The sequence below is a fragment of the Typopeltis vanoorti genome, chromosome 5 (assembly GCF_054136105.1).
Source record: "Typopeltis vanoorti isolate ZY-2024b chromosome 5, IOZ_Tvanoo_1.0, whole genome shotgun sequence".
NCBI classification, from domain to species: domain Eukaryota; kingdom Metazoa; phylum Arthropoda; class Arachnida; order Uropygi; family Thelyphonidae; genus Typopeltis; species Typopeltis vanoorti.
The window spans coordinates 67937-93570 of record NC_143553.1 but is presented as its reverse complement, the minus strand read 5'-3'; the positions used below and the strand labels follow the sequence as shown (position 1 = coordinate 93570).

Below are 25634 nucleotides of genomic sequence, written 5' to 3'. Positions count from 1 at the left end.
GAACACACTTTAAAATCAACTCATGAAACCATGAATAAACATTTTACTTTAAAAATAACTAAAATGACAAAGTACACAATAACACTAAACCTCTCTCTAGTCTCGGTGTTTAACAACATCAATGCTCTTCTGAACATAATTTTAATTTGAGAAAAATCCATTGTCTTCCTTCTGTTAGCTCATAATTCAAGATACATAACAGAAGTTCATCGCTTTAGAGCCGAAAGTTGCCTTTTTAAACCGTCTATGCTTTTAACAGCCGGGTTACTAAACTTCCAGTGCAATCGTTATAAATTAAATCACTTACAGAAATTCTCAGTACAACACTATCCGTGCCTAGTAGGGTGGGAAAACGGCTAAAAAGGAAATGTTTATATACTTCTTGTCTTTGCTTTAAATGTATTTATTTTTTTATAGTTCTTACTAAGTACAATTAGGGCGATTGCGAAGGCAGAGTTTTTATTCATTTATTCTGAATGGATCGTGGAATATGGGTGAACAACAATCTATTGTTCTACAATAGATTGGGTCGTTGTATGGGTCGGATTGAGAGATGAAAGTCTTTATTTCAGAAAGACTTATTTTAGATATTCATCACAGCAGATCAACAGTATAGGAGTAGGAAATAGATTATGGAATGGAAGAAGAAGTAGCATGGAGATCGTTCCATTTTATTACCAGTTTAGTACCAAAGGACAGGAGACTGAGAATGGGATAGAATTATCAGGGTTTCAAGTGTACTGCAGAGCCCATATCTACAGAATATTTAAAAGGTCTGGTAAAGAAAATATCTAAGATATTGTGAATATTTTTTTAATGTTAATCCCACCCACAAAATGTTATCAACCTATCGATTATTACAATGTCTGGGCTAATGACTACATAATTTTAAACTGTTCAAGAGACCAAACACGGAACGTTTTCGAGCCTCCAAGTAAGCGGAAGGTAGTCTCACAAGGGAAGGTGGAATTCATCTCCTAACTAAAGACATTTATGTCCACAGCGGGATTCGAATCCTTAGCCCGTTGGCCGGAGACTGGATATAGAACACTAACTCAAATGGCGGGCTATATCATTTCGTCAATATTCCGTGGTGAATACTATCATAATGTCTGTGATATTAAAACAGGTCAAGTGCATCAAAATTTAGAGCGATTTATCACTAATTCTTAGGTGCGTTTAGCAAAACGCGTAATTTTTTTTTTTTTCATGGATATGCACAAATAATAATCTGAGGAGGGGCACGAAACAAAAAAAAAATTCAACACTCCAGAGTAGTGACAACTCTGGCTTGTCGGATTTGGTCCTGAAATTCTTTGCAGAAATTTGACGACTGTTTCATTGGACGGAACTTGACAAAAATTTTTCAGATTCTGAATGTGATATCCACGTTTCTAGTTTGATTCCAATCCAATTATTAATTCGAAATGGTTGGATGGAACTGATTATGGATGCTAAATCGAAATCTCTGAACTTTTTAAATATCTGTCAGTATTCTCTGCCTGGTTGTTAGTAGTGAAAAATATAAAAAAAACACGTAGAGAAAATGAGAAGTAAGGAAATGACTGCAGGCATAGCCCTGAATCTTTAACTATCTTTGAGATGCGTACTGCAGAACTATATTTGTTTCGCCTAATTTTGCCATTAAAACGATCCAAAAAAATTTAATAGTGATGCTAATAATAAAATTTCACCCAGTTCCCTCAAGTTAGAAAATTATTAACATTTCAAATTGTTTTCAAACTAAAAACGGAATTTCAACTGGAAGATCAGAAATAAACATCCGCTGATCATCTCCAAACCAAACATTTTGGCATAATTTCGATCAAAATATAGAAATAAAGTTTTCGTAATAAATGAATTTCTCGAAAATAAATTTTCAAAATGCGCCGTTCAGACAGAAACTTGGACGCATCATCAACACACGTGGTATTAGTACATCCAGCAGCCGACTGGATTTACGACTTTGAGGTAAGTTAAGTTGATAGGGGGCAATTTCTTTAACAGCCAACGAATGTTAACTATATTAACACCCATGAAAGAATTATTGAAAACAATATTGAGCTCAACCAAAATTAATTTTTTCATTGGCGTTTTGCCGAAAGCCTCGGTCAACTACGAACAAGAAGGGAATTCTGCAAGTTTGAGATATCGACAGAATCTCATTTTCACATATGCAACCTTTAAAACCAAAAAAAAAATTCCATATTTGCGTTTAAGACTATACGTTTCTGTATTTCCCCCCTTCCATTGGAAAATGGCTTTTCAAAATTGTAACACGGCTCTTCACTTATTATAATCTCTGTTAAACACAAAAAGAATTTAATGCATAACTAGTTATAAGCAACTCAGCCATGGGATCCTTAGGGGTCTCATGCCAGTCCCAAGCCTGGATAGAAGAGGATCGGTCAGATGAGTGTCGATACCGTGACTGTAAAGAAAAATCACGGTTGCTATCTGATGCCTATACGATCAACAGCTAAAACATGCCGGCTCGGACGTCTCCCTCAATTGCAATCGAGCGATCGGGGTTGGATAGAAAAGTGGGATACCGAAAGGAAACGGAAATTGAAACTAACAGAACTATTATCAGTAGGAACGTGGAATGTGCGGACACTTTGGATAGAGGAGGATGTCAGGAAAATTAGAATTACTTCGTGAGGAAATGAAGCGATATCGGTGTGATATACTAGGATTGGCGAAGATGCGATTTATATCATCAGGAGAGATAAATGGATGCGAAGTAATATTGTCAGGGCATGACACTAAGCATGAAGGAGTTGGTTTCCTTCAGTTAATGAGGCACTGTTAGGCTACAAACCAGTCAATGAACGAATCATAGTAGCAAGATTTCAGGCAAAACCATTTAACATATCAATAGTCCAGATATATGCACCCACATCTGACAGCACAGATGAGGATATTGACTTATTCTACGAAGATCTGACAGAGACAATAGAAACAATACCAAAGCAAGATGTGCTAATTACTCAAGGAGTTTGGAATGCCACTCTCGGAATAGATAATGATGGTTGGGAAAGAGCCATGGGAAAATATGGTTTCGGAGAAAGAAATAAACGAGGTGAAAAAATGTTAGAATTTGCTGTGGCTTTTTTTTGTGTTACCGATCATCACGAGATGATGATCGGTAACACAAGATTCCAGCAACATGAGTGTAGAAAATGGACGTGGCGATAAAATGATGGGAAAACCAAGAATATGATTGATATGAATACGATTAAAAGAAGCTGGATAACATCAGTACAGCAGTGTCTAACTCTTCAAGGAGCAGATATAGACTCAGACCATAGTTGAGTGATTGCAAACATCAAGTTGAAATTAAACAATAAATGAAAAAAAAAAAAAAACAAAATGTGAAGCAAAAATAGGAACAAAGGTACAGAACGGTGTTAGAAGAGAAACGTAAGTATGGACAAAGAAAAAAATTCGAATGTAAGAGTGAAAAGAGTAATGAAGGCGATAGAAGATGCAGTTGCAGAAACAGTTCCAGAAGAAGAGAAGATCAAGAAGAAATGGATTAGACAAGAACAGAACAGAACAATATAGAAGTAAGTGTAATGAGGTGAAAAAAGCAGTAAGAATGGAGAAGATAAAATGGTTAGAAGCCCAGTCCAATAATATAGAACAGTACTATGAAGAGCATAAAACAAGGGAGTATACGAAATTATTAGAACCATTAATAGAAAGTGGCAATCAAAACAGACCACAATTAAAGATGAAAAAGGCAAAGCATTGATGAATAAAGAAAAAAATTGTACAGCGGTGGACAACATACTATAGTGAATTATATGAAGAACAACTAGATTTAGATAGCTGGGAAACTGACTTAAGAATGAAGCTCATATCACCACCAGGTAATGAGCATGATAGACATTTTAAGAGGAGAGGGAAAAAAAGCAATTGGACAGCTAAAACACAACAAGAGTCTTGGTAACGATAACATCACTGGAGAAATTACTAAATATGGTGGCGAAAATATGGTTACAGAAATGCACCAACTTGTAATATGGTATGGAAAGAAGAGAAAATGCCAGAGGAGAGGACGAAATCAATATTAGTGACATTATACAAGAAAGAAAATAAGCTAGAATGTAAAGATTATAGAACAATTGCCTTGACAAGTCACCTTGGTAAAGAGATGATGATATTGACAGAAAGATTGAAAAAACAATTGGAAGCATAATCTTGCAGACGAGCAAGCAGGATTTAGGAAGGATAAAACTACAATTGAATAGATTTCGACAATGAGGTTAATAGCAGAGAAAGCTAGGAGAAAAAACCAAAACATATATATAAAAATATATATAAAAACAGAAAGCAATTGCACAGCTAAAACACAATAATATCACTTGCATTGTTGATTTTCAGAAGGCATTTGACTCTATCGACCAAAAAGTGACATTAGCAGTGCTAGAATCCTACAGAATTGATAAAAAAACTAATAGTTGCATTAAAAGATGTTTATCAGAATGCAGTTCCAGCAGTTAGAATAGGTGATGATTTGGGGAAATAGTTTAAAACAAGCAGAAGTACTAGACAGGTAGACCCAATATCACCAAGCATTTTCATCGCACATTTAGAAAGAGCAATGGACAAACTGAAGGAAGATGCAAAAGGAATATCTGTACACGGAAATGAGAATTAACAATCTGAAATTCGCAGATGAGGTGGTTATTATTGAAGAAGATGAAAGAGAACTACAAAAAACACTGAAACTATTAAATGTGGAAGGGAAGAGATTTGGACTTGTTATGAACTTGGAAAAAACAAAGACAATGGTATTTGGTGAAAAGAACATGAAACAAAAGATACAAGTGGATGGAATTGATATAGAAAATGTAGAATAATTCACAAAAAATTGGGAATTAAAATGACATATAATTTGGACTGTAAAAAAGAAATAAAGATCAGAATTGCAAAGGGAAGAACAAATCTGAAGGCTATGGATAACATCTGGAAAAGTAAAGGGATCAGCCTGCAAGCAAAACTAAAACTATTGGAGGCGTCCATCTTTAGCGGTGTACTATATGGATCTGAAACTTGGGTAATAAATAAGGAATCAAGAAAAAGAATTTTGCTTTTGGAAGAACTTGTTACAGGAAAATTCTAAGAACAGGATGGGTACAGAAAATCACAAATGAAGTGCTCTATCGGAAGATACAACCAAAAGATAACCTAATGCAGAAGATGATAAAAGGGTAGTTGCAATTATTTGGACACACCTGTAGAATAAGTGAGGACCGGAAGATGAAGACATTTATGTTTGGTATTATGGATGGTGTAAACAGAAGAGATAGACCATACAGAGAATGGATAGACGACTCGTATAAAGACTAGATAAAGGACTGGTATGGAATGAGTGCACAGAAACTGCGACACTGTGCACTGGATAAAGAAAGGTGGAAGAAGATAGTGAAGGAGGCATCGGACCAACGGGCAGTGAGCCCATGGTTCGTGCTGGTGGTGGTGATGATGATAGTTACAAGCACTGTCCGTGCAAAGCCGGTATTTCGAGTACAAACTCACTGAAGATACTATGGAAGGAAGTGAGGCTTATCGAAACTATTTCATGTTTACCAGTGTATTCGTGTTTGCCAAGAAATTCAAGCAGGGAAAGTTTTCAGTAATAATATTAAAGTTTATGGCCGTTATTCGCCTAGGCATCCGATGGCCACTGTGCAGTGGTACTTAACGGCAGAGACTTCACAGGTTTTCATTGCAGACTTGCGTGGTTCATCAAACCTTATTACTCAAGCTTGTATAGAAACACAAACTCGTATTTAGCTGAAAAAGGCCTTATTAAGGTTTTTCTTGTCTCATCGACGGGATTCAAATCCTGGCTTTTCAAATCAGAGATAATCTTGGTATGCTGGGGAACCTTCATTTTATGATATAAGGGCCAAAATAATAAAAAAATTTTATTTTGGCTCGTAAAGACAATTGCACTCGTAAATATATACCCATATTAGAATACGCAATTTTTACTGAAAAAAAATATTCCCTAAGAAAATATAAAGCGAGTTAAGCTTAGATATGCTTATTATTAGGTGACAGCCCGAAAGAGTCCAAGAACTCATCGCGAAAAGAAACACCACTTCACACAACCTGCCATTTACACAAACAAATGACTCCACCCACTAGTCGTATATTTGGCAGTAAATTCTGTATGTATGTTCTTTTGCCGATTTATATGCGGAATAGAAAAAACCCGAGTTTTCGGGGGAAAACAAAACTCTGCCACTGGTTCACGAGATCGCGTAACTCACCTTCAGTTGAAACAGTCTACATAAAGATACTTATCACGAGGAGAATTGAAGAAATATATTTTGTAATCGAAGGGTGCGATGTGTCGTCGTTCTTTCAATTGCACTACGGATATGATGACTTGGTTATTAGAATTTATGTTTAATAGTTTTACCAGATATGGTCTTTATTTTTAATGATAATGCATAATTGATTTCGAATGAATCTGATAAGTAACATGAAAAACTTTACGAAAGATCCCTGGTCAGTTTAAAAATACATATCTCATAGTTCACTTATACAAAGGCGATTTCAAGATAGTAGGGTTTATTCCTAACCAGCATGGGATTTTTGCTTTGTCACAAATGAAATGATTTACTAAATGTAAAAAGTAATCCCGATAATGCGCTTGCAACGTTAATTTGTTACAGAACAACTCGTACCTAATAAATAAACAGAAAAGAATATTATTAGTGCAAGATTAATTTCGTGTAGAGCGATTTTTATCATCGCCCGTGATGGACCACCGCGTGCATCGTTAATGGAGTTGACCTGTTGCCAACTTAGCATTTCTAATGATCTCTCTTTCCTTTTATTCCAAGTGCGTACGACATATCTCTTTCTAGTACAGTGACCTGAATAACACAGATTATCAACGAGATTTGCATTTAATTTCGGCCCACGAAATCATATCTTTATCGATTTGCTCCACTGTGAAACTTAATACTGTGCAATATTGATGTTGATTAAAATTCGTATGGAAGGCACGTATAAGGTGGTGTATAAGGAATGGATAAGAAAGGCACGTTAATATCTCAAAAGTGATTAACACAACTTACCTAACACTGTCTGACGTATTCCTTTCTTTAATGGGGTTACCTGGAAGAAAAGGGCATCGGAATTATTATAATGATGATGCCATATTTATTTGTCGTTTTACATTAAATTAGCATGTTTAAGAAAAAACTTTAACTAGCATTGCAAAATTTATCAAAACTTTATTAATAAATATCGGATAGCCACATCCGATAGTGTGTCCAGGATTGACTCCTGGACACACTATCGGATGTCACGAAGCCAACTCAACATGAAGTGCTTTTTTTCTGGTAATGATTTCATGTCCCTTTCAAGCATTCCATGTTTATCTTGCAGTTACTGACTGTCTTGAGGATGAAAAAAAAAATAAGTACCTGTATGCTCGTGTGTGTGGGTGTGGTAAAGATTACGTATGGATAATAAAATCTGATTGATTGACACATTATTTCTAACCGCTGCATTAACAACAAAAATACCTGCCAATGTCCCGAAATCAAACCCATAACACATTGAAAATGTTTTGGCCTTTAGACTGCCACCTTAAATGGACAAAACATATAGAATACCTGCATACTAAAATCCGCATCATCGCAGCAAAACTCTTCCAAGTAAAAGACATGATTCGATCTAACATAAAAAAAAAACTCCTATACCACGGTATTTGCGAATCTCTACTCAGGTACGATATAGCGGTCTACACAAACACATCAAACAGCCACCTAACAAAATTAGAAACATTGCATAGGAAAATTGTGTCAGTGATTTGCAGAATTTATATACTGTACAATAGCCAATATCCAAACAACTTATGGCGGAAAACACTACATAATGTTACTAAGGAATTACTTCAACATCAGCTATCATAACAACAGAGACATATGCATAACACGACCCACAACAACTCTTTACAACTGATACAGTTCTTTTATGAGATCACATCTGATACCCATGCTACTCAACAACGTACCAAGAATTTAAAACACATAACTATAGAACATAAAAACACGAACTCTGGAAACTTGCATAGTATGTATGTATATTTATCAAAAAATATATTTTTACTGTATGTTTGTACAAAACCCAAAATGCAGTATGTGAGTTGTATAAATGTGAAGTCTGTATAACCTTTAAAAATTTAACCTTAAAAAAAAGTAATATACAACATGTAAATCATATTCTCTGCCTTGCAGAGAATCGTATTCTCTGTGAACTATAATTGCAAATCATTACTGTAATTGGTATTCTTCGGTTATATGAATTGCACTTTGTGCAAATTATAATGATGTAAATTGGAATCTGAATGACTTAGATGTAAGAAATTATAGTATTATTGCCTAAATTTTATAGAATATGCATGCAATTTATTTGAGGGATAAGAAAATGCTAAAATATTAAGTTGTTGTTATTATTGTTATTAAAGAAAGTCACCATTTTTGTAGTCACACCAGGATTGCGAAAACTAGAAAGATGAAGTGCTATAAATGCTAGGACGAAATTGCGGGAGAAGAAAACTACATAACATGCAGGAACTTCCAAGGAAATATGCATTTTCTCCGTTCGGGATTGTCCGAGGCCACTTGGCAGCGAAAATCGAATGTGAAGCCTGACGAGTGGAAGTACCAACAGTATAGAGATAACAAAGGAACGTCGTCTTCAACGGCATGCGGGAAACAGCCAATGCAACTAACAACAGCAGGCGGCAGACAGCTAGTGCAGCAAATACAAATGGCAGTAAACAGCAAACGCAGCAAACAACAGCAAAGGAAATGAAAAACATCAGAAATTCAGGTGATCCCACTTTGAATGTATTACTAGAAAAGAGTTCACGAAACCTAAAAGACTGTTTAATCACATTTGTTGGAGAACTCTTTGATAAAAATACTCCACAAATTATTAAAAAATTCAATCAATATGAGAATTTATTAAATCTAATAACAGTTCTGTAGATTATGTATTGCAGACTGCTAGAGAAATTAAAAACAACGTTCAAGTGTTAACAGCGAGACAGCATAACTTAATTTAAGAGACAACAGAACTATGGCAAGAACTAAATTCTTTAAAACAACATTATGAACTTCTAAACCAACAACAGCATATAATGATCTCAAATGTTCTCACAGAAATTTCCACCGAACTTTTAAAAGACACGGTAATTCAACCAAGCCAGAAAATGCGCGCTCCCGTAGAACCAAAAGCTTTCCAATCGGTTCACCGATTACCTCAAAAAAGGTAAAGACGTTTTCCCCGACCTCCCCCATTGCGGAGCGACTCATTAACAGCACGACAAAAGTTAACCTCATAATAGCTAGCAGGATTTAAAAACAGTAGCCAAGGATCTGAATGGAACAATGCCGGCCTGGTTGGCCGAGTGGTTAGCGTATCCGCTCTCCAGCCAAAAGGTCGCGGGTTTGAATCCCACCGGTGGCATGGCTGTTTGGGATTGTCTGTGAAAGTACTGGTAGTGGATGGTATTGGTGCAGCTGAGGTTCGTTGTAATTGGCGGATTTGAGTGGTGGAGATAGTTGTAGAGTAGGTTCCCTCCCTCGATGAGTCTTTGGACTTTCATCGAGGGAGGGCACATTTGGAGGCGCCATGTAATAATAAGATCAGAAAGTATTCTACCATACAAGGAAGGCAAAAACAAAAAACTTTCAGTTTATGTGGATAAGAGACAGCAAAATATTCCTTGAAAGGACAAAAGATGCAAAATCAATCCAAATAAAATCTGTTGATCACAGGCTACCACATTAATAGGAACAATGTGAAGTCTTAAAGAAGGGCACGGCATATCAACCTACACGAACCCAGACCACCAAACAGATCTAATCATCCCAGAACATGACAGTTGCCACATTTTAAACTCGATAACAGGATGGAAATGAGTGACTACCTCCCCAAAAGGACCATCTATTCTTCACATCAACATCAGGAACATTCAGAACTACTGGCTGATCCTGCGAGCTTATCTGAAGGAAGATATAGACAAAACAGATATTTTAATACTAACAGAAGTAACCACATGAAATGAAGAGGCAACCACCTACGAAAATTTCAACAACACAAACACTGCAGGCAAACTAAACGAGGCAGTAGTATAATAGTATTCAGCAAACATAAATTAGAAGTAATAGAAATAAACTATAAATTAGAATTTGCAGAAAAGATATGCAATGTTGATATTAAACGCAATATACAGACCACCCAATTTAAGCGCCACAAAAATTTTAGATGAATTAAACAGATGGCTTTCTAGCACGGAAGAAGGCGCTTCAGAATTCCTGATAATAATAGGTGATTTATTTCGTTTGTGGTTTCCCCTAATCAGGGATGAAGTATATTTTATGAATGTAGATTCGTGTTTATTCACGGGACCGATTTGCCTGTTCTGAGGGACGAAAAACCTGAGTTTCTGGGCTTAAAAACTCTCTGCCACCGTATGAGACCGGCTAACTCACCTTTAGTCAAAAGAGACCAGATAAAAACTTTCCTCACGTCATGGACAGGAATCGAACCCAAATCTTTCCGACCGACGGGGTTCGTCTATACTAACAGCTACGAATGCTCTATAATTAGAGGTGACAAATATAAACATAAATAACAACACAGCGCACTACCTAGATCTCTTAATAGCATACCCAATTCATATAGTGGTATACACGGAAAGAGATAATCGAAAATTCAATCACCTCATCCCGTATTGATCACATAAATATACGGGTCCTTCCAAAAAGCTACGCGGCAGGCGTTATAACGTGTAAACTAGCAGATCATTAAGTCACTGCACTGAAGCTGCATACTGAAACAGAAGCCTTAAAACTCACTGAGACTACAAATATCACAAACAAAACTATAGTAAATGAAGAAATCTGAAAAGCAGACTGGATGCAAATAGTATCTTCAGACTCTGCTGAAGCTGTATACACTAAACGTACATCTAATAAAATCTATAACCAAGCATTAACAGAGGTAAAAATACGCTCCCAAACCTGACGGAATGCATGGATAACAGACAACATATTAATAGACGCACAAAGAAAAGATGCCCTATGGAAACAACTTGTGATGTCGCGTAACAGTGCTGTTTTACAAGCTGAATGTAAAAGAAAGGTTGGGTTTTGGTTTTATATTGCGAGTGGTCGTGTAATTTAACGCTCGTGTGAAATTGATGATTTGTTATCTGTTTCGTTGTGTTTTTTCATTGAGAAATTAGAGTATTATACAGTATTAGTGTAGATTTTCGTGTTTTTAGAGTATTAGTATATTTATAACATTTTTATTGTGATATTTATTGCGATATTGTCGGCATGGCACCAACACAACGAACAATGGCGGCAAAGACCACGTTATCCGGCGATTGGAATTTGCCGGATATTATTCAGTGCGATGTATGCGTCGAGAAAATTAAAGAATATGTGGAAGGAAATTGAAAGTGGAGAGAGAGAGAGAGAGTATGTATTAATTGTTTTAAAAGTGAGTGTTAGGTGACGAGAACGCACAAATACCGACGATAAGACTGGAAATGATGTTAATAATGACGAACGTGCGACATGGAAATAGAGGAGAACGAAATGGATATTAATAAAGAGATAGCGCGCTTAACTGTCTTCCTTCGTAGGACAAAGCACGAAATTGAAAAAAACTGTAGAAGCGGCAAGAGTTAAGCAGGGCTGAAAAAAAGAAAGAATTAGGCGGTCTGAATGAATAATAAAGATCGACCAAACAAACAAGCAAGCAAAAGAAGTTAAGGAGAAAATTATGTATGGAGACTCAATAATCAGGGGAGTACTTAGCGAAAGTATGACAAAACCCTGTTCCTCGCGAGCAAAAATTCACGACATTAGCCACGCCATCTGGAGGCAAAAAGGTAAGTCGAAGGAAATGTTTGTCTTGGTTAGTACCAATGATTTAAGAGGCGTAATAGGATGTAAAGAAGTTGTTAGAAGAGGCAAAACTGAAGAGCGAGAAAGTGAAGATTATAAGTCTCCTACCACGCTATGATAGAGGCGGACTGAAGAAGACGGCACCGATAGCCAACGAGTCTATACGTGGATTGTGCAAAATGAATGACATAGTATTTGTGGATCTGTGGTCTCTGACGGTAAGAAGGATTTGTACAATGCAGATGAACTGCGTCTGAATGGTTTTGGTGTCCGGAGAGAGCTTTGTTCACTGAGCATGCTGACGTGCAAATTCAGGTGAACGTAAGCAATTAGGGTGGAAGGAAATGAGTTTGTGTGAAGGCACCCATGAAGCGAATTAATGTGAGAAATGATCAAGTGAGGAATCTAGTCTCTCAAGCAAAAATATTGAATAGGGTAGTAAATCCAGAAAGTAAAGGATCAAGGAGGGAATAAAGGGATGTCGCTAATGCCAGAAGTATCACGAACAAGAGGAATCTTTGGCATTGGTTAGTGAAACCTCGCTAAAAGTTATAGGCATTAGTGAGACTTGGCTAACAGCAGATGATGTAGTTATAGGGATTGAATGTGAAGGAATCAGTATTTTCAGGGAAGATAGAGAAGATGCGATGGGAGGAGTACCGCTGATGATAGCAGATGAATTGCAACCCAAAAGAATAGGAGAGAAAGAGGCGGGACGGTTTCTGTACATTCGAAGCAATTTGGTGCGAGACTAAGACCAATAAGAGAAAATATACAGTTGGTTGTTGCTATAGGCCAGGGAGGTCCATAGATGATCTGGAAGACATGCATCGCCAAATTAGTACAATGAGTACACTTGAGTGATTATTATGGGCGACTTCAACTATGGAGATATAGATTGGAAGGAAGATCACTTGGCATGAAGGAAAGATTTTATACACCTGCTGAGGGATAATTACTTAAGCATGTGAGGGAATTAGGGGTGGGAGAGTATTGGACCTGGTCACAGGATCAGAAGATCTATCCACAACCAAGGAGAGAACATTGAGAAGGGTATTTGTGAAACTACGAGGCAGGTGGCTATGATATGCTTAGGAAAACGTTTAAATCTGTACCATGGCATAAAACGATACAGGGTAAGGATGTTAGTAGTGCATAGGATATAGTTAACAGTGATCTAGAGGAAATAGTATTAAATTGTGTACCTATAGTGGAAGGAGGGTTAATCGTGTAGGAGTTAGATGGATGGATAATATCATTAAGCACGAGCTGCAGAGGAAGAAGAAAATGCTGTGGAGGGTAAGAGAAAGGTGACCAGCAAAGTCATGAACAGTACAAGGCTCAGGCAAGAAAGGTGAACAGTATGGGAAGGCAGGCAAAATCAGATTATTAGAAAAATTTAGCCAAGCCAAAAGGAAATCCCAAAGAGTTCTTTCGTTATGTGTCAAGCAAGAGGAAGAATGACTATGGAAGATTAACCTTAATGAGTGATTATGGTCACGAGGAGACAAGCAGATAAAATAGATGAGTTACTGACTTATCACTTTGCAAGGATAGGTCATTCATGTCAGGTTACTGCTTTAACCTATGTGGCACACACTAATGTGGGAACAGAGATGGATGAATTGGGAGTTCTTGGGAATTTGCAGAATCTCAATGTAAATACAGATGTGGGATTAATGGGATATCAGATTGAGTTTTGCGAGAATGCGCAACGGAATTGGCAATGCCTTTGACTAAGCTGTTTAATTTAAGTCTCAGCTCTGGTAGAATTCCAAGAGAGTGGAAAGGGAGCAATATTATTCCTTTGCATTAGGGAGGTTCTAAGACTGCAGTATCAAATTACTGACCAATCAGTATCTCAGGTACAGTGGTAAGTGTACTAAAAATTTGATAAAAAAAGAGAATTACAGAACGGGTAGATAAAAATATGATACTGTATGAGGGTGAACATGGCGTTGTGAAGGGTCGGTCCTGCCTTAGTAACTTATTGACTTTTTATAATAGAGTAACAACTAACTTTGATAAAGGAAATGGCTACATGATGATTTTGCAAAGCCATTGGACAGGATACTACACGGAACATTCTTGCACAAATTAGAATAAATGGGGATGGATGTGACACTGGTTAAGTGGATAAAAGGGTGGTTGCTCGACAGATATGAAAAAGTGGTATATGGAGGGGAAGAATCGAGGCATGAACAGGTGACTAGTGGTGTGCTGCAAGGTTCAATGCTGGGACCATTGCTGTTTAATTTGTACATACATGATATAGGAAATAACCTAAAAGGAAATATTCATTTGTTTGCCGATGATGCTTGCAGCAAGATTTAAATAGGCTTTCGGTATGGGCAAAAGTTAATGAGTGCTCGTTTAATGTTGAGAAATGTAAAGTTACGGAGTTTGGGATAAATAGATTACAAGCTGTGTATCATATCAACGCACTGTGCTCCAGGAAATAGTGAAACTAGATATTTAGGGGTGGTGGTAAACAGAGAGTTAAAGTTTAGAGGACATACTGCTAAGTTTGCTAAATTAGCCCATAAGGTTAATTGGCAAGTGAAGAACACATTAACAAGTAGAGATGAGGAAGTTGCAGTTCCTCTTTGTAAGACCTTGATATGCACATATTTGGTTTATTGTGCTCAAGTCTGTTCCTCTGGGTTTCTTGGGGATGAGAAAGCGTTGGAGAGGACTCAGAGGAGAGTGGCTTGCGGAATGTTCCCTACGAAGATAGAGTGAAGGTTTTGGATTGCGAAAGTTGGTTCATAGGAAAACTTCAATTGAAACAGGGTAAGCTATGTGCCAGAATCTCTCATTTAAAAAAGTGCAGACTCGATAAACTCATTCCCACGTTCGCTAAACTAAAGGGAGTTATCAAATCACCAGGTGCTCATACAATTTATCAGAAAGCAACTATTCCTTACTGCTTAATCAGTTACGAGTTGCTAAACATGAACCTGCAACGAATATTTTAAAAATCACGGAATTAGAAGCTGAATTATCAAGTACGTTAAATCAAGAATTACTACAATTGATTACTAATATCTCAAAAATGCGGAGATCAAAGCATTTGAAAAAAAGTAATATTTATCTACATACAAAATAACTTACTTTGTTAAATCGATCCAAGAAAAACACCAACAAATTATCGACCGAAAAATGGGTTGTCAACTTACCTAGCCGTCCACTAACAGAAGTGGAATTAAATGTTCTAGCAAGAGGTCATAAGTTTGCCATTTTACCTAAATGCATTCCATATTTAGATTTTATACACAAAATGGAAAGAAACATTGGCTAAAGCTCTTACCTCCTTAAAACGTAAAAAAGAAACATAATCATCACCAGAGCCGACAAGGGAAATATCACTATTAGATACCAATTCATATGACCGAAAAATGAATTTATTACTCCGAGATCGAAATACGTACGTCCAACTTGATTATGATCCTACAAAAAGACAGCTCAAGAAACTAAACAAATTACTAAATGAAACCACTTCCTTCGATCAAGAAACAAAAATCTCAGGACATACCATGCCTTGCTTCCTAGAATATACGGTTTATCTAAACTTCACACGAATAACGCTCCGCTAAGACCCGCCGTAGATTCTATTAGCAGCCCGACTTACAAATTATCCAATCTTCCACGGTGTTTCACGCAAAAATAAGACATTCAACTGTTGGAAACTGACATGCTAATTAGCTTCGACATTGTCTCCTTCTTCACTAATACTCCCCATAAGGAAACAATACTTACTAACTCAAAAATTTCCGCCCGATATTGTTGAATTATTTAAATTTGTTATTACGTCTGGATACTTTACTTGGAAAGAGAAATGTACACAAAAGGAAGGAACAGCAAGGTGGGGGGGGGGGGTCTCCTTTATCACCGAACTTGGCCAACATTTTTCTAGAACACCTTGAAGAAAAACGTTTCACGTTTAATCCTAAACCAAACATCTGGTTACGATATGTCAATGACGTCTTTGCTGTCTGGGGGTCATTCTGAGCAAGAACTATACTTGTTTCTAAATATAATCAACCTTCATCCTCGCATCAAACTCACGCTAGAAAAAGATTCTCCACAGGGTATCTCCTTCCTGAATATACACATCCAAAGAAAAGAAGATGATTCTATCTCCACTTCTATCTACCATAAGCCTATATTTCGGGTCGCTATATTCACAATTCTTCTGCTCATCATCCATCTCAATAATTTGACATCATTAAATCATTAGCAAGCACAGCACACGGATTCTGCTCCTCTGAAGAATCTTTAAACCAAGAATTGGAAATAATTACAAATACAGCCATACTAAATGGATACAATCTTAAAACAACTCAAAAAATCATGTCACTTCCCTAGACAAGAACAAGCCAGTAGGATTCCCATACTTTATGTCAAAGGCATCACCGAACGTCTTTCAAAAATCATGAAGAAATATAAACTGGCTGCTACCTACAAACCATCCAACCAAATCCACAATTAGTTACATCACAAATAATCACAAAAGGAGCATGGGAGCTGGTACACGCCTGAATGCTTCCTGGCGTGTACCAGGTCCCATGTTCCTTTAAATTGTCCTACTATGGACAATTTAAAGTAAAAATTTAAACCGCAGGCCTCGCACTACATGGAATTGAAAACCCAAACCACAGGATCCATTGGAAAAAGACCAAACTTCTACATAGATCTTTATATAAACAGGAACATTTATATAAAGAAAGTGCTGAAGCCCTACTTCACAGACCCAATTTGAACCGTAATGACGTTCTAACTATCCCTAAAGTCTGGGAAATTGTCATCCGCAATTGTGTAACATAATTCTATATGTTATTTCATTTTAATGTAATGTTTGTTTCATTGTCTCTCTCCAGATATATTTTAATTTAATTCTATAACAGGCTACTGCATGCATAGACGGATTCCCTTGTAAGCATACACACTAATTGTATGCGATTCCTAGTAATGTTTGAATTAACTGTACTGACGATCCCATATACTTAGGACGAAATATTTACTTAGTAAAAAATCTTATTACTGTGGTGACGTGTGTATGATTAGTCATGAATGCTCCACAGGTTTCATTATACAACAAAGAAACATAAGTAATTACAGACCCATCGCAACTTTATCTGTGATTAACCAAATCATGGAGCGCATTGTGTATCGCAAACTCTCCACTTACGCTGAAAAAATCGAAAGTCATTTACTCCAGTGGTTCAAAGCATATATGAAAAACAGAAAGAACACCACACGTAAGGACCAATGCACAGCAAAGAGATACCAGGAACCTATGGAATACCGTGTGTTTATGTTTAACATATACACACGATATTAGCCATCTTCCCCTAAAAATTAAACCTTCCAATATGCAGATGACACCGCCATAGTATCCATTCTTAACAACGCAAAGCTCTCTTACACAAACATGCAACACGACATCAATCAAATTAACTAACTGGCTAACTGAAAACGACATATACGAGTATACACACGAGTTTATATAGTGAAAACACAAACACTAATAATATTCAAAAAGACCTGGAACCTACCATTAGAAACAAAATATCTCACTATTCGCCATCCATTCTCCTATACAGAAAGCGCTGATCCTAAAATCACAACCAACACACAGGTGAAAATAACACACGTTAACTTGGACTTCACTTTGATGCTAATCAAAGTTAGAATAGCTATACGAATTATCTGCACAACTCAGGATAATAGCGAGCAAACTATGCCGATTAAAAGACATTGCTCTGACACACATAAAAATACTAATCCATAAAGCATTAGTGAAAACATTTTCAGATACGCAATTACACCATACGTAGTCTACACGGAATTTAAACTTAACAGATTACAACTGTTGCAAAATAAAATGGTAAAACTGATAGTATAGATAAATACGTATCTAGACTGTCATAGCGACTTTTACGTAATCCATCAAACAACACGTGCCTCGGTTCCTAGACTAAATCGTTCAAACTTTTTATTAGTCTTTCAATGTTACGTTTGGTATCAAATTGGAATGTTTCGGAGAAAGAACGGGGCATTAAGGATAGTATAGATACGTGGGTATCTAGACAATCATAGCGACATGAAAAACGACAATAATATTGGATAACATCCAGCATTTTACTGTCAATCACTCTTAAGCCTCGCAGTGGATAACAACCCGCATTCTGTCTATGACTTAACGAGAGCACAAAAATAGAGGTACAAATCTGGAAGAAGGTTTAGCTTCAAATTCCCTACACATACTAAATGACAACACTAATAAACCATTTTTTGGAAATACTAGCGGAAGCAGCATCGTTGACCTGACAATAGCAAACGATGATTATATTTTATCTCTGATTTCTAAATGGAGATGCGAGAAGAAGAAAGTTGTTCTGATTCGCTTATAATCATTATTAATAAACTAAAAATATGTTACTATTATTGTTATAAACGAGGAAGTAGTATAATAATATTTACCAAACATAAATTAGAAGTAATAAAAATAAACAATAAATTAGAATTTGCAGAAAACATATGCATCGAAGTTAAAAAAACATCAAACAAGAAAACTCCTTGATCTTAAACGCAATTAACAGACCACCCAACTTAAGCACTACAGAATTTCTGGACGAACTAAACAGGTGGCTTTCAGCCACGAAAGAAGGCGCGCCTCAGAATACTTGATAATAATAGGAGACATGAATATAAAACATTAGGAACATAAATAACAAGACAGAACAATACCTCCTGGATCTCTTAGCGTATACACGAGAAGAGAAAGTCAGAAATACAATCACCTCATCCTGGTATTGACTACATAAATATACGGGCTCCTTCGAACAGCTACACAGCAGCCGTCATAACGTGCAAACTGGCAGAACATTATTTCACTGCATTAAGGTTACACTCCAAACCAGAACCCTTAAAACTCACTGAGAGACTACAAATCAGTATAATAGCATCCTAAACGAAATAGTAATCGATGGAATCAGCAAAAGCAGACAGGATGCAGATAGCATCTTTAGACTCTGCTGACGCTGTATATAATAATCTTAAACTTGCATTTAATAAAATATATAACAAGCCATTAACAAAAATAAAAATACTTTCCCAAACTAAAGAGAATCCATGGAGAACAGACAACATAATTAATAGACTTACAAAGAAAAGATGCCCTATGGAAACAACTTAAGAAATCACCTAACAATACCGTTTTACAAGCTGAATACAAAAGAAAACGTAATCTCCTAACAGCCCAGATTAGAACGGCAAAAGGAAACTATTCATCTCATCTCATATTCCGTTTACCCTCTTTTACCATGCGGTGTCGAGGGTTTATTAATCAACGGACCTCAAACCGTTCACAGGATAAGGTGATCAAGCCCTAACCCCCGGTGTATCCTATGTCCGTAGTGTTGAGTTCTCAAGGCCGGTTTGCCTGCTTTACGGGATGAACAACCCCAGGATAAACTGGGGAAAAACCCTGCTGACCACGTCCAAGACCGGCTAACTTGGCTATGGCTGAGGAAGATCCTTCAGCTCCTCAAGTCTCCGACGAGAATCTAACCTAGGTCACTCCTTCCCCAGGCATACGGTTGCGAAGCGCAATTTAAGAAACAATATTAAAATATTTAAACTAAACTAAAATTCAAATTAAACTATTATAGAAACAAATTAACAACAGCTCAGAACGGAATAAAGGAAACTTGGCACCTGATCAATGAAATGCTGGAAATTACACACAAAACCACTGCATCATAAACAATAAAACACTGCTTTGTTTGAGACCCCAAATCCCTCAAACAAGGAGAAATTCGTAAAAATTCGTAAAAAACGTAACATTGAATTAGTCTTTCAATGTTACGTTTGGTATCAAATTGGAATGTTTCGGAGAAAGAACGGGGCATTAAGGATAGTATAGATACGTGGGTATCTAGACAATCATAGCGACATGAAAAACGACAATAATATTGGATAACATCCAGCATTTTACTGTCAATCACTCTTAAGCCTCGCAGTGGATAACAACCCGCATTCTGTCTATGACTTAACGAGAGCACAAAAATAGAGGTACAAATCTGGAAGAAGGTTTAGCTTCAAATTCCCTACACATACTAAATGACAACACTAATAAACCATTTTTTGGAAATACTAGCGGAAGCAGCATCGTTGACCTGACAATAGCAAACGATGATTATATTTTATCTCTGATTTCTAAATGGAGATGCGAGAAGAAGAAAGTTGTTCTGATTCGCTTATAATCATTATTAATAAACTAAAAATATGTTACTATTATTGTTATAAACGAGGAAGTAGTATAATAATATTTACCAAACATAAATTAGAAGTAATAAAAATAAACAATAAATTAGAATTTGCAGAAAACATATGCATCGAAGTTAAAAAAACATCAAACAAGAAAACTCCTTGATCTTAAACGCAATTAACAGACCACCCAACTTAAGCACTACAGAATTTCTGGACGAACTAAACAGGTGGCTTTCAGCCACGAAAGAAGGCGCGCCTCAGAATACTTGATAATAATAGGAGACATGAATATAAAACATTAGGAACATAAATAACAAGACAGAACAATACCTCCTGGATCTCTTAGCGTATACACGAGAAGAGAAAGTCAGAAATACAATCACCTCATCCTGGTATTGACTACATAAATATACGGGCTCCTTCGAACAGCTACACAGCAGCCGTCATAACGTGCAAACTGGCAGAACATTATTTCACTGCATTAAGGTTACACTCCAAACCAGAACCCTTAAAACTCACTGAGAGACTACAAATCAGTATAATAGCATCCTAAACGAAATAGTAATCGACGGAATCAGCAAAAGCAGACAGGATGCAGATAGCATCTTTAGACTCTGCTGACGCTGTATATAATAATCTTAAACTTGCATTTAATAAAATATATAACAAGCCATTAACAAAAATAAAAATACTTTCCCAAACTAAAGAGAATCCATGGAGAACAGACAACATAATTAATAGACTTACAAAGAAAAGATGCCCTATGGAAACAACTTAAGAAATCACCTAACAATACCGTTTTACAAGCTGAATACAAAAGAAAACGTAATCTCCTAACAACCCAGATTAGAACGGCAAAAGGAAACTATTCATCTCATCTCATATTCCGTTTACCCTCTTTTACCATGCGGTGTCGAGGGTTTATTAATCAACGGACCTCAAACCGTTCACAGGATAAGGTGATCAAGCCCTAACCCCCGGTGTATCCTATGTCCGTAGTGTTGAGTTCTCAAGGCCGGTTTGCCTGCTTTACGGGATGAACAACCCCAGGATAAACTGGGGAAAAACCCTGCTGACCACGTCCAAGACCGGCTAACTTGGCTATGGCTGAGGAAGATCCTTCAGCTCCTCAAGTCTCCGACGAGAATCTAACCTAGGTCACTCCTTCCCCAGGCATACGGTTGCGAAGCGCAATTTAAGAAACAATATTAAAATATTTAAACTAAACTAAAATTCAAATTAAACTATTATAGAAACAAATTAACAACAGCTCAGAACGGAATAAAGGAAACTTGGCACCTGATCAATGAAATGCTGGAAATTACACACAAAACCACTGCATCATAAACAATAAAACACTGCTTTGTTTGAGACCCCAAATCCCTCAAACAAGGAGAAAGAACTAAAATATGTCTGAAAGTGAAACTATGTTGCAGTCGTGACACTTTATCTCGTTTCTTAACACGTTAATTTCCCGCGTGATTAGGTTCGTAATTTTTCAAGTGGTGCATTGGACAGCAATTTCAGACAACTGTTTTATCATTGGACAAAAGGTTTATTAAATTCCTTAACATGGTAAATTCAAATATTAGTTATCACTCAATTCAATGCTATACTAAATATTTACAAACTGACATTAGATTATCATAAATAATTAAGCTATGATCCTATAATGGGTATTACGATCATGCCGCCATACACATTCAACACAACTTCATATGACATGGACATAAGATTAATTCACACTATTTAACTATCCAAACTTAAGTAGCTTAACTAAACCATTTACTGCACTAACACATAACTATGACATTTAAACTTTCTTATACAATATAATAGACATGCAAAATTCTCAGGACACTTAATAACTCATATAACATTAACACTATATTAACGCTTACTTCCAATATATTCTGTCAGATACTAAAGTCCTAGTATTGTTTTCTTGGTCACTTCAACAGTTCAGTATTAGAATAATGATAACTATCACAGACGAATTATAGTTAACACGAGATATATTTTACAGTACCTTTCTTTCTTGATTTTTCCATATGGGCCTCTACCTTTTTCTGATCGAACTATCTTGGTATAACCTCTCCGATAATCTGCTACTCCTACGTTACTTTTGGAATTGAACTGTGCTTACGGGGTCTTAACCTTTCGTTATTCAGGACACACTTTGAATCGTCTAAATAACGGCTGTGCAACTCGCAACGTGGATATCAATTTCTTTACAGCTTTCGCTTTTCGTGGTTGTCACTGACGTTGAAACACAAAGAATATGCCTTCTTTTCCCCGACTATATGGCATTCTTCGCTTCTTACATAGGAAATACGGAACCGAAATTCCGCTCACTTTTGTTTCCGTGTTGTGATGATGGAGATAACTCCAATCTCGCCACTCAGGAAAACACCGTCAGAAAAAAACCCATATGAAGGAGCTCGCGAAGAACTCTCCTGGAACAGAACCAAAAACGAAAAGCGTCTAAAAGCCTAAAAGTCTAAAAAGCCCCTGAGCGATAGTCTGTTGTTTTTCTTTTGCTAGCCTCTAACTTAATCCCCTTTCCAAAATTTCTCTATGAATTTACTTAATATTTTAATCTGTAGCCTCTCACATACCATCTCTTATGACTAATCCTTTTCTGTCTTATTTAGTTAAATTTTCTCTTTTATATCATATTACAACATTAATATATTCTTCTTTTTGTTAGTTAGTTCAACAAACACCTTTATTTTTTATATATTTTATTGGATGCAAGAATATTTCTTTTTCTTTTAATTAATGCATCTATTATATTTTATGCAGGGTTTTTAATTTATTTATTCTTCATGTTACACCATGATAGCTGAGAATTCTACATTCTTAAGATATCAGATGTAACAATATCAGATACCATGACCACATAACATAAATATAATAGTCACTAGGATTATTATACATATAAGTATAATAATCACTACATACCTGACATGATCAACAAACTGCCATTTGAAGACAGAAACCTAGGGAGCTGAAACAGGTGCTATGTAGATATTATAGCGAGACTGATAAATAGAGGGAAATCACACATACAAACAAATTCCTCTCAAACACCATTACATGGACACAAACACGCCATAACCAAATTCATACCCCCCCCTTTCAAGAAGGTTAAACTGTGCTCATGCAGTGATAATTACAATTAGTTACTGTGTGTTGTATAACAGCGAATTTTATGCATATTGGTGCCAATCCAACTCACCGAATACTAATCAATACGATTGATTAGTATTCGGTGAGTTTAAGGAATGTATTTACTTTCATAAAGAATTAAGCACTTTGCATTTTTAACTGAATCTTCGTTCTGTACAGAAAATATATCTCATTGAATATATGTAAGCAAAATGCAATTGAATTTCAACTGAAAATTACAAATTAGTTATTCATTATATCAAAGTTGCTATTATTAGAACAAAATGTTTTGTAAATACATAATATATATGGGTAAAAATGTTACTAAAAGTTTATTGTGTACAAAATGAACGATATATGCAGCACTAATTGCTGAACTTTTTAAAATAATACGTTGGCATTTCAGTATACAATATTTACATAAATACAATAATAATTTTGATTATTGTATATATGTAAATATTTTAGAGATAAATAAAAATATTCTCATTATTAAAAATATTATTACTATACCAAGCAGGAATAAGAGGGACACTGCATACGTGGTTTAGGAATTCTCAGACAGAATGCAAGTAAGAGGAATAGGTTCATATCACAGCGGGGAAATACAAGTACAACACGAAGTCCCTCAAGGAACAATATTATCACCCACACTGTTCAACGTATGCATAAATGATATCCAAAAATTGGCCCTACAAAGTCAAATATATCAATATGGAGAGGACAGCACTACTATCAGTCCTCACAGACACATATACTGCATTCTCCACAGAACAATGACCTAAAAAAAATAAATGGCTACTTCTACTACAATTTAATTAAAGTAAACTACCCTAAAACGCAAATGCTAATAACAAAGAACCCTAGAATCTTGTGCTCTGCACCACTAACAATGTATAGTCACACACACCATTGCATCAACACACCCGTAATACACGCTCAATACTCAGTTTATACATTGACAACATTAAATGGGCCAAACATATAGAATCTTCATAACGAACTACGCGTTATTGCCGCAACTCTTCGAAGCAAAAGATATGTCAACCAACGTAAAAAACTCATATCATGGAATTTGTGAAACAATAGTAAAAAGGTATGGTGTTACTGCCTATGCAAACACAGCAAACAATCACTTTTCAAATTTAGAAAACCTTCACCGAAGAATCGTTTCAATGGTGCTTTGGAGACCCAATACACACCCGTAACAGCAAAACACGAAATTCTGAGTATAAAGAATCTAAGATACTCTGCACTATTACTAAGAGACAGTTTCTACAACGCTTACCGTAATAACAGAGAATCGTATTGCATAACAAGACCAAACACAACCTTCTACACCAGTGCTTCCAAAACTTTTGGATGTAAAGGCTCCCTTGGAAAAATTAAAATATTTCACTGGCCCCATTGAAAAATAAATTCGCATTACAGACATATATTTCTTGTATTTATATTCAATACAAAACATACACAGCGAATATTGCAAAAATCAAATGCAAATATTACATTTTTAGCACCTTACATACATATTTGACATGGCACACTGAGTCTTAAAACATTAATTTGTTTTCATTATTTCACGGCGCCCTCAACAAAACCAATGGCCCCCAAGGGGACTGCGGCCCACAGTTTTCTACACAACCAGACCTTATAATAATTTCTATGGATACATATGGAGCATCATCATTTCTCAACAACTTGCCATAAGGTAAAACATCTGAATAGTTATAGAACATTAAAAGCTGAACTATGGAAATATCAGCAGATTTAGAACTGACTGCAACAGATGCCATACATTTCATAAACATTACCCACAGAAACAAACGCCAAGAAGAAGAAAAATAAGTTTAGTTAATCGTTAATCCCATTGACTTCAGAAAATGGTAACTCTAGCTTCGAAGTCAGTGGATTACTCCGCCTGATCATCGTTTTACTGTGAAGATTACCACCTAACTCATTTTCATAAACATTATTTCCATTTCATAAACTCATTCATTAATATATCATTTCCATTGCTTACTTTAAGACACGCGCACCGTACTTAAATATACTTAATTATTAAAATAATATCCTTAGTCTTTTATAGACCGGATTATAAATGAACCAAAAAAAGAACGAAGTATTTATTGCATAAAACATACTTAAATAATATTATTAAAATTACTAAATGTAATGTAATAATAATATTAGGTAAAATATAACTTACTATATATAGTATAATAATGT

General features: G+C 36.1%; 1 protein-coding gene across 5 annotated transcripts in view; it reads right to left on the bottom strand.

Moving 5' to 3' along the window:
* LOC150106176 (putative DENN domain-containing protein 10 B) overlaps positions 1-17705 on the bottom strand; it is a 277044-nt gene extending 259339 nt beyond the window's left edge. For 2 of the 5 annotated variants that reach the window (XR_016548292.1, XM_090392209.1), the window contains exons 1-2: positions 17519-17705; positions 7104-7143 (exon numbers count right to left, since the gene is read on the bottom strand). The gene's annotated coding sequence lies outside the window, so the exon portion shown is untranslated. The remainder of the gene's footprint in view (positions 1-7103; positions 7144-17518) is intronic. The other 3 variants (XM_090392210.1, XM_090392211.1, XM_090392208.1) reach the window with 2 other exon arrangements.
* Between the last annotated feature and the right edge of the window lie 7929 nt (positions 17706-25634).